Source organism: Clupea harengus, chromosome 16 (genome assembly GCF_900700415.2).
Source record: "Clupea harengus chromosome 16, Ch_v2.0.2, whole genome shotgun sequence".
NCBI lineage: Eukaryota > Metazoa > Chordata > Actinopteri > Clupeiformes > Clupeidae > Clupea > Clupea harengus.
The window spans coordinates 5,664,534-5,674,533 of NC_045167.1; the positions used below are offsets into that span (position 1 = coordinate 5,664,534).

Sequence of the window (10,000 nt, forward strand, 5' to 3'; positions counted from 1 at the left end):
TCTTCTCTAACACTGCTCAAATTCCTCTGGTCATCCACGCTTCCATTCATCTACCCAGGCAGTCAGGCAGGTGCACGCGCTGCCAGGGAAGCCCAGTGAAGGGTGCCTAGTCCTGGGCAGCAGAAGCACGGAGCTCCCCTCTCTGTCTCTCCCTGGCTGATTCTCTCGGGGTGCAGAGAGTTTGGATCGATTGCAGTAACCCGGCAGCAAGGAAACGCTAGATGCCTCGGTACAGCTCTCTTTCTCTGTTCCTGCATCCATCCATTCCTCCCTCCCTCTCTCTCTCTCTCTCTCCCTCCCTCTCCCTCTCTCGTTCTCTCTCTCTCTTGTACCCACTCTCTCTCTCCTTCTCTTCTCTCTCTTGTCTAATTCATTCGCTCCCCTGCTTCTTCATCTTCCAACTTCACATTAGCAAGTGCACCAACCCCTCCTCCGTCTCCTCCTCTTCTATCACTCTCTCTCTCTCTCTTCTCCCCCTCTCTCTCTCTCTACCTATTTGGCCCTATTACTCCCTTCTTCCGCACTGTATTTTTTTTCTCTCTCTCTTGGTCACATACATCCTCCCCTCCTTTCCTTCATGCTGTTTATATCTCTCCCTCTCTCTTTTTCATTTCTCTCCATTTTTTTCTTTTTCATGTTTTTCTCTCTCTGTCTCATCCCTCTATCTCTCTTTCTTTCTTTCTCTTTCTTATCCCTCTTTCTCTTCCTTTCTCTTTCTTATCCCTCTTTCTCTTCCTTTCTCTTTCTAATCCCTCTCTCTCTCTCTCTCTCTTCCTTTCTCTGTCATCTCTCTCTGAGATGTCACTGATGGAACATGAGCTGAATGTGTAAACAGAGAGGAGAGAACAGGCTACAACCAGCCACACACACACACACACACACACACACACACAACTGTACTATATCTAGTCACACACACACACAGGAGAGAGAGTATATTATTAACCGGCCACACTTACTGTCACACACATACACACACAGACAGACAGAGACAGACAGACACACACACACACACACACACACACACACACACAGAGTGCAATGGTAGAGGCCATGCAGCAGTCAGATCCATTCTTTATCTTAATGACGTTTCACACAGAGACCCTGCCCCAGTCAGCCCTTCCCGACAGCACACGCACACGTACACGCAGACACACCACACACACACTACAGACCACACACGCACTTGATGTGTTGTAAACAGAAGTGTTTTTTTTTTGTTTTTTTGCTTTAGTTTATAAAAGGATGCAAAGGATTACACATATCTAGGGGTAGAACACACACACACACACACACTCTTACCACTCCGTGTCTGAAGGAGGAGAAACGTGGTGTGTGATGCATGTAATATAGTCCCTGCAGAGAACATAATTCATGACAGAGAGAGAGTGAGAGAGAGAGAGAGAGAGAGAGAGTGTGAGAGAGATAACATGAGATGACATGGGACAAAAAAAGAGAGAGGGAGGGAGAAAATGAGTGAAGGGGGAATAAGAGGGAGAAAGAGACAGCCACAAACAGAAAGAAATAGAAGGACAGAGAGGGGGATGCTGAAAGAAGGAGAGAGAGAGAGATCAGGGAGGTTCTTTGGAGAAAGTGCACAGATGTGTGGGGGAACCACCTGGACAGAAATACTACAACATGTCCACCCTCCCAATGACCTTCAGGAAGCAGACCCCAGGGCGTGCTCTATCAAAGTACCACACACACACACACACACACCCACACACAGAGACAGACAGACACTCACACACACACACACTCTGGAGTCTGATGATGATACCACAATCCATAAATACTGTGTGTGTGTGTGTGTGTGTGAGTGTGTGTTTGTAAGTGGTTTGTGTTCTAGTACCTTGTGACATAAGCATACCAGACAGACAGACAGACAGACACACAGACACAGACACAGACACACACACACACACACACACACACACACACACACACAGCATCATTCATTTAACTTTGTGTTAAATAAAATCTATAACACATTGCCTTCAAGGTCAAAGAGGCATGCTCTCTGATGGAATGGCTATGATGTGTGTGTGTGGTGTGTGTATACAATGTGCATCTATGTTGCGAAAAGACATGTGTGTGTGTGTGTGTGTGTGTGTGTGTGTGTGATATATATACAGTGCATTCTGTGCCAAGCATTATCAATCACAATCAATCATTCAGCCTTGAGATGAGCCACATACACATGTATGTGGCATTTGATGCTGTGTGTGTGTGTGTGTGGTTGTGTGTGTGTGTGGGGGGGCGGGGGGGGGGGGGGGGGTAAAGTGAGTTGACTAATGGGAAGACCTCCTATACACCTTCAGGAGATGAATGAGAAGACCTTTATCAGAGAGAGAGAGGGGGGGGGGGGGGGTGGTGCAGAATTTGAGAGAGAAAGAGATGGAAGGACAGAAAGGAGGAAGAGAAAGATCGAAATAGAAAGATGGAGAAAAAGAGCGGGAGAGAGAGAGAAGGAGGAGAGCGAGAGAGAGAGAGAGAGAGAGAGAGAGATAAATGGAGAGAGGGATGGAGAAGAAGACGACTTTTCTGAAACTTGCGCTGAGTTGACAGCGGCTAATTTTAGCTGCAGCCCAAGATGAAGAGACTCCTTTGATTACTAGATTTTATATGAGGGACTTTTTGTGGAGACACACACACACACACACACACACAGGGGCGGCCCTAGCACATTTGGCGCTCTAGGCGAGCTTCACTCCTGGCGCCCCCCCCCCCCCCCCCCCCCCCCCAAAAAAAAAAATTCCCCCACGAAAACGGAATTGCAACTTTCAAACGCTATTTTGCCCTGTAAGACTGCATTTCTTTCACATAAACACAACAACGATCGCGACGATGAACAAACATTAATTCAAGAACAAATCACTGAGAAAATGTCAAGCCTGTGCTGGACTACGCTCCGGCCACGCCCCCTGTTCAACTGTTTATGGACACACACACACCACCACGTCATCTTCCAAATCGCCTAGAAATAATGTTTTCTTAGTCTTCTAAAAGTGAATCTAAAATGATATAACAAAAGTATGTATTATCATAATTTGTTAAATGTAGCTATTATGTAGTTATTAAGCATTTTGGTGTATTTGGACAGCCTGACATTTTTTTATTCCAAGATGCATAGCTCTTGATTAGTTGAATCATGTCTAATTAAACTGGCTAGCTCGCTCCACCAAAACTAAAGCTGTCCAAATGTGATTACTCACATTTTTATGACGCAAAATGACGCAAATTGCGGTACAGCTGAACTTGAACTGATGTTTCGACTGAATGGCAATAACAAGGAACGTCACAAGTCACTGGCTAGCTAGCGTTAGCTAACTAGCAAGATTACATATTCAATCCATTCGCTAGTTGACAATAGTTGACAATACAACACTTGGATTTTTACCAGTATTCCTCACTTGTTGACAAGTTGCCGTGTTTGGCTTCCTTAATGGGTGTGCTATGCAACGAGTAAGATATGTGTAGTGTTGTTGCACTGGCTATTGGCTTTATATGTGCGCCCCTATTTTAATCATGTCTTTTTTTGTATAATGTACAGTGTTTCCCCTACCGTTATATTAGGGGGGCGCCCCGCCCCCCCAACGGCACCCCCCGCCCCCCCTGGAAGGTCAAGTTAATTTTGTTCAATTTTATTTTCTATAAAGCGCCAGATCACAACGGAAGTAATTTAAGGTTACCTTTCCTATAGAACAGGTCTATAGCTTGTTATTTTATTAAACAAAATAAATAGCCTTATGTTATTTATCTTATTTACACGACGGCATGTAATTTCTGTCTCTACATGGTCGCGCATATACAATTCTCTGCTCTCTGTATCGCGCATGGCGGAGTTCCGCCGCGATGCGCACAAACACACACACACAGACACGTGCGCGCACACACAGGTGAGCACGCTCCCACCAGCGGAGATAATTGGGCTTAAGAATCAGTGCACAGCTACGGACACTTTTAAGCTTTAAAAAACTAATATCCAGGCGTTCATGAATCCGGCAGAGATCTTTTCCTAGGTAGGGTCGACAATGAGGCCCAGTGAGAATGGCTAAAACAGACGTGGAAACAGAACGTACGTACAGAATGTCCGCACCGAAAATTCAGAAATAGATCTGGCTTCCATTTTTTATCATTTTCCGCGAGTTGTGCGTGGCCCTTTTTACATAGAGTGGTAATAAATCTATGAAATGTAACGAAAATTATTTATTTTGCTGTGAATAATGAAGGAAGCAATAAATCCGATTATTTGCCAAACCCTCAAGAGCTGTTGCCATGGAGATGTAACGTTACTTTCTGTTTGAAGACAAGGTAGCAGCTAGTGTTGAAGAATGGATGACTTGAAATTGGACGACTTAAAATTAATATATGAAATTGAACATCAACACCTATACGGATAAAATAAATAAACAAGGATAGCAAAACAGATTGATAAGCAATGAGCCCGGCAGAAACACAGGCAGGACGTCAGATGACGAGACAGATCATAGTGACACAGGCTGTTTTTTTTTTTTCGTCATATGAAGGCTGAGACATTCATAACATTTTATTCAGTCTTACTGGTCCTTTTGTAATGCCAACATGTGCACTTCGTTGTGGATAAGTAAAGCCTATTTTACTACATTTTTGTAGTCCTGGTAATCTTTTGTTTGGCATATTGGTGAGGTTATTAAGAGGACCATTTCTCAATCGTTTTGTTCTTGATGAATTAATGTTTGTTTATTAATCAATTATCTTTCAACAAATAACTCAATTATAATTACAAAGAGGACAATTCACAACTTTTTATCGCAACTTTCACTTGTTTCGCCAATTTCATTGCAACAAAAACCTAAAAATAAAAACTGTCATCGCAACTTTTTGGAAAAGCTCCTGCGAAATCAGGAATTTTAGGCCGCAAATATCTCAATTTTTTTTCTTCTAGAAGCCCAGAAAGATACACCACTGCAGCGACAAAAGCTGCATACTTTGTGGATAATTGTCATAAAAAGACATGTTCCGATGTTTAGTTGTTATATTAACTGCTGTCATTAAAAGAAACACATGAACACCATGATTCCTTTAAGCGTTTGTGTCGGCGCGCCGCACACCGTGCCGCACCCCCCCCCCCCCCCCCCCAAAGCTGTAAACCTAGGGGAAACACTGATGTAGAATAAATGGACATATCATTTTTATATACCCGCCTAAAATCCTTAAGGAACTATGTGACAGGGAGTAGGAAAACTTTCAATGATAAGGTACATCTTTTCTTCTTAACTCCACTAAAGTGCCGGGGGCAATTCACGCATTTGTGAACGTTTTCTTATCTGGAATTCGTTCTAGGCTAGAACAGGATTTAAGGATTTACCTTTCTCCTTGGCACGTTTCTCTTCTTCTTCCTTTATTTTCTTCTTAAATTGCGCCCCGGATGGCTTTTGCCTCTTCAATATTTTGTTCTTCAAAGTTTCTTGAACACACACACTCTAACCAAACGCCTCACTGTGCTAGCATGTTCTGACAACACCAAGGACGTACGTACCCCTTCCCTAATTCCCTAATTTTACCCTAATGTTAGATTTTTTTTTTATGTCAAAATATTGGTTGGAGATATAGAAGGGGGCACAAAAAAAACTCTGTCCAGCAAAAAAAAAACACAATTCTTGTTTTTTTTTTTTTGCTGGGCGCAGTTTTTTGCGCCCTAGGCGACCGCCCATACCGCCTGTAGGAAAAACCGCCCCTGCACACACACACACACAGTGATAAAAGCAGTGATAAAAGCAGAGAGACACACACACACACACACAGTTGCCCAGATCTACATACACACACAAATAGACAGACACGCTCAAAAACAGGCACCTACACACAGATATACCTATACACACAAGTGGATATACACACACACACACGCACTCACAGCCTCAATATCTTCACTGTAAATGGGGAGCACAGAAATCTTCACATCCTCAATTACCGTAGCAACTGTGTTTTCATTAGCGTTAATAATTCATAGATGGCCTTTATTGACAGGCCCTGCAGTGATGAAGAAGGCCAACAGGGACTCTGACGTCCACACACACACACACACACACACACACACACACACACACACACACACACACACACACACACACACACACACACACACACACACACACAGCTAAGCTCAAACTATACTAAAATCAATGCAAACCAGAGCAGATATTTCCCGTGTTCCATTTCCTCTCTCTCTCACAAACACACACACACACACACACATACACACACTTTATTTGCTATGTCATGCACACATTTGTGGCAACCTGCCATTAATAAGATGAGAAATGGAACAGAGGGGGCAAAAAAGACCAGCTCCAAATGTCACTTCCTGTTTGACCGTGTCACATCCTGTTTCCATCTTTTGACCTGTTGACACATGGAATCTACCCAGCATGCCTCTCTGCTTCAGCCAACTGGGAACACCACTTTGGCCTAGGGTTAGGTTGATTCGCAGAAAGATGACATCACAGACGTCCTGAAGAAGTTGTCTATACCACAACAGCAAAATAGTAACGAGTAATAAGCAACAAATTGATCGGCTTAAAAGCCTGCAGCAGCTTGCAGCCAACAGTTCTCTGTTTTAAACGGGATGCTACGGCAAAACAAAATAATAAAAATAACCTATTTATCATTACTTCATTGGTCCTTAAGAGAGTCAAAACACCAAGGGCTAACTGTCATTAAAAATAAGTGACAGAGACCCACACACTTACACAAACACACACAAATACACAAAGAAAAATACACAAACACACACACGGATACACACGCTCACACAGAGATACACACACTCACACACAGATACAAACACACACACAAACAAAATGAAGGGGCATCAATCTTGACCCTCATGCGTAGGAGGCTGAGGCAGAATATTAATCCTGGACAAAACCAAACATCATTTATGCATTTCACAAGGTACTGACAGGCACACACACACACACACACACACACACACACACACCAACAGCACACATTTCACAAGGCACTGGCAGCTGTGAAAATGACTATGTGAGACTACAAAAGACATATACTGTCATCTTTCAGGAGGCGCCAGATGCTAACTGTTAGCCTAAAACAACATTAGCTCAAAACTGAATGCTTGCATATATATCCATACACACATGTGATGAACGCTAGCCTTGACATGAAGCTGTGTGAATTCACACAGATGTACAAACGTAGGCCTACACACAAACACAGAGACATATTCGAGCTCACTAACACAAACGTGAAAGAACAGATCCCTTTATGATTGGTCAAATATGAGTCTGCCTTCCTTGGCTGAACCAACGAAGTGCTTGTCATTTGCTGAAGTGACAGCATGCCAGAGGAACACTGCTGCGCCGCCATGACGACAGAGGTTCCGTAAACTCTCTGACAGAACTGGGAGGGAGACTCTGTCAATCAAAGGAATTCTGTGAGACGGTTTGATAATCTGAAATTTAACAGACACCTTTAAAACACCTGAGTTGAGAGAGGATGAAATAAAGAAAAGAAGGACATGAAAAAAAAGAAGAAAGTTTGGAGAGAGGAACATCCCCGAATGCATGTCTCCCTCGCTCGATGAAACCCTTCATCGTTTATCTTCACCCCAGTGCCCGAAGCGAGAGAATAAAACATGGCCGACTCTCCCTGGCTGCCCTAGTGCCTTCTGGGTATTAATGAGCGTGTCCGCCTAGCCACTGGAGTGTGAATTTATGAGATGGAGCTATTGCACATCACACACACACACACACTCGGCAACACATACACACAGTGTGCTGACTGCTCATACTGTGTGTCATTAAATGTGAGTGTGTATGTGTGTGTTTTGTGGGTTAGGGAGTGACAGAGGGGAGACCACTGGGTCACATCACCAGAGGACAGAGGGATCATGGGAATGCAGGCAAAATGAAACCCAGATAAGTCATTCCAACCTTGCCTGCACGCACTCACACACACACACACACACACACACACACACACACACAAACACACACATTTACACACTCACACTCACACACACTCTTAAGAAGGGCCAACAGCGCATGTTCTTTCTTAGAAAACACATTTTTGATAACAAAATTCTAACTATATTATATAAATCTTTTATGGGGAGCATCCTTTGTTATTGTCTTGTATGCTGGACGTTCCAAAATCACTCACAAGAACAAATGGGGGAAAAAAGGTTAAGACCTGTGGGAGAATCACGGGGGAGCAGCAGGATGACCTGTGCCACCTTCACCTGACCAGGCCGACTGAGAAGGTCAAGGTCACCAGGATACAGAAGGTCAAGGTCTGCATGGATACATTCCATCCATGGTCAGCTGACTTCCAGCAACTCCGACTTCTGGTCGGGTGTGTAGATACTGTCGGTAGACGATCGGTGGAAGGGTAGACGATCGGTATACCCGGACTTAATTCAAAGTAATGATTGGTTAAGACCAGTCACCTGACCGGAACAGAGAAACGATCCGTATTAAGGGAAGTAACATTGATGGACGATTGGCTAATACCAGGACCTTTAGTTGTCCTTGAGTAACGATGTTGATTGGCTTGACTTGTACTGTTGTGTCACGTTTAACGCTGCTGTTCAACATTAATAGTCCCCGAAGTACACGTGTGGTGGAGCAAGGCCGGTGTATGTAATCACTAGCGGTAAATAACGTAAAGGACTGATATTACACATCACAAACACACATACAAACTCTTCCACCCATCGTCTACCGGGACAGGGACCCCAATATATGAACCAACCGCGCAAGTCAAACCTGGCATGGCAATAACTCCCCTAAGCAAGATGAGATAGGAGTGAATGAGGAGTCTGGGGCAATACATGGACTAGGGGATATGAATGCATGGATACATATGGGAAGTGCAATATACTATTTATTATGTTTCATTTATTGGTGTACAGTTATCAACATGCACTTTAAACATCCGCCTGGACTGTGATGACATTTATGATGGCTGCTCGAGATGATTTGGGATTATTATTGACGTGCTTTTTTTTTTGATTGTGTCTATATGTGTCTAAATGTTCAGGTATATAGTTATCTATTATTGTCTGTATGTTCAGGTATATAGTTATCTATTTGCACTTTAAATGGCGGCTTGGACTGTGACTATGGTATTATGATGGCTGCTATGGATTATTTGGTTATTGTTGTTTATGTTCATTTGATGTGCTTTTAATGTCTATATGTTCTGTGCTGTACTATAAGGGGGAGGACACACACACACAGAGAGAGAGACAGACAGAAAGAGAGAGAGAGAAAGATAGACAGAGAAGCAAGGATAGAGAAAGAGACCGAGAAAAGCAAGTGACGACAAAATAAGAGATAACACTCACTTAGTGAGTGTGTGTATGTGTGTATGTGTGTATGTGTGAGCGTGTGTTTGTGTGTGAGTGTGTGTGTCCAGGAAAATGGATCAGTACCCCCCTGTTCCACTGTTTACTGTGAAATGTAATCATATTCCTAAGCTCCTTCCTTCCTGTGACAAAACACACACACACACACACACTCTCTAAGTGAGTGTTATCACAAGGAGTCAATCTCAGAATCAAAGGGTGGCTTATGAGATCTTCCAGAGGACAGTGAGCGAGAACTCTTCTTCTCAAGGTGTGTGTGTGCGTGTGTGTGAGAGAGTGAGAGAGAAAAACAGAGAGAGAGAGAGTGTGTGTGAGTGTGAGTGTGTGTGAGAGAGAGTGTATACACACTTGTTGGCAACCGCACTCCTGTTACCCTCTCTTAAATAACACTCCTACTAAATAAATCAATACCAACACACAAACCCATCTCCCATTGGGTATACATGTTCCCTTGAAGCCCAGTGCTCACAAACTCACAAACATCACACACGCGCACACACACACACACACACACACACACACACACACACACACACACACACACACACACAGACTCACACACACACTCCCATTAGCTCCCAGCTTCATTCGTGTGCCTTTTAGACAAAATGAAAGATCCTCTTC

At 43.5% G+C, this 10,000-nt stretch overlaps 1 protein-coding gene and 1 long non-coding RNA gene across 4 annotated transcripts in view; both read right to left on the reverse strand.

Annotated features, from left to right (window-relative positions):
- usp6nl (USP6 N-terminal like) overlaps positions 1 to 10,000 on the reverse strand; it is a 72,525-nt gene that overhangs the window by 52,953 nt on the left and 9,572 nt on the right. The window lies entirely within an intron of this gene.
- Positions 9,021 to 10,000, reverse strand: part of LOC122133604 — a 2,107-nt gene continuing 1,127 nt past the window's right edge. The window contains exon 2 of the long non-coding RNA XR_006152899.1: positions 9,021 to 9,527. This is a non-coding gene — a long non-coding RNA (uncharacterized LOC122133604). The remainder of the gene's footprint in view (positions 9,528 to 10,000) is intronic.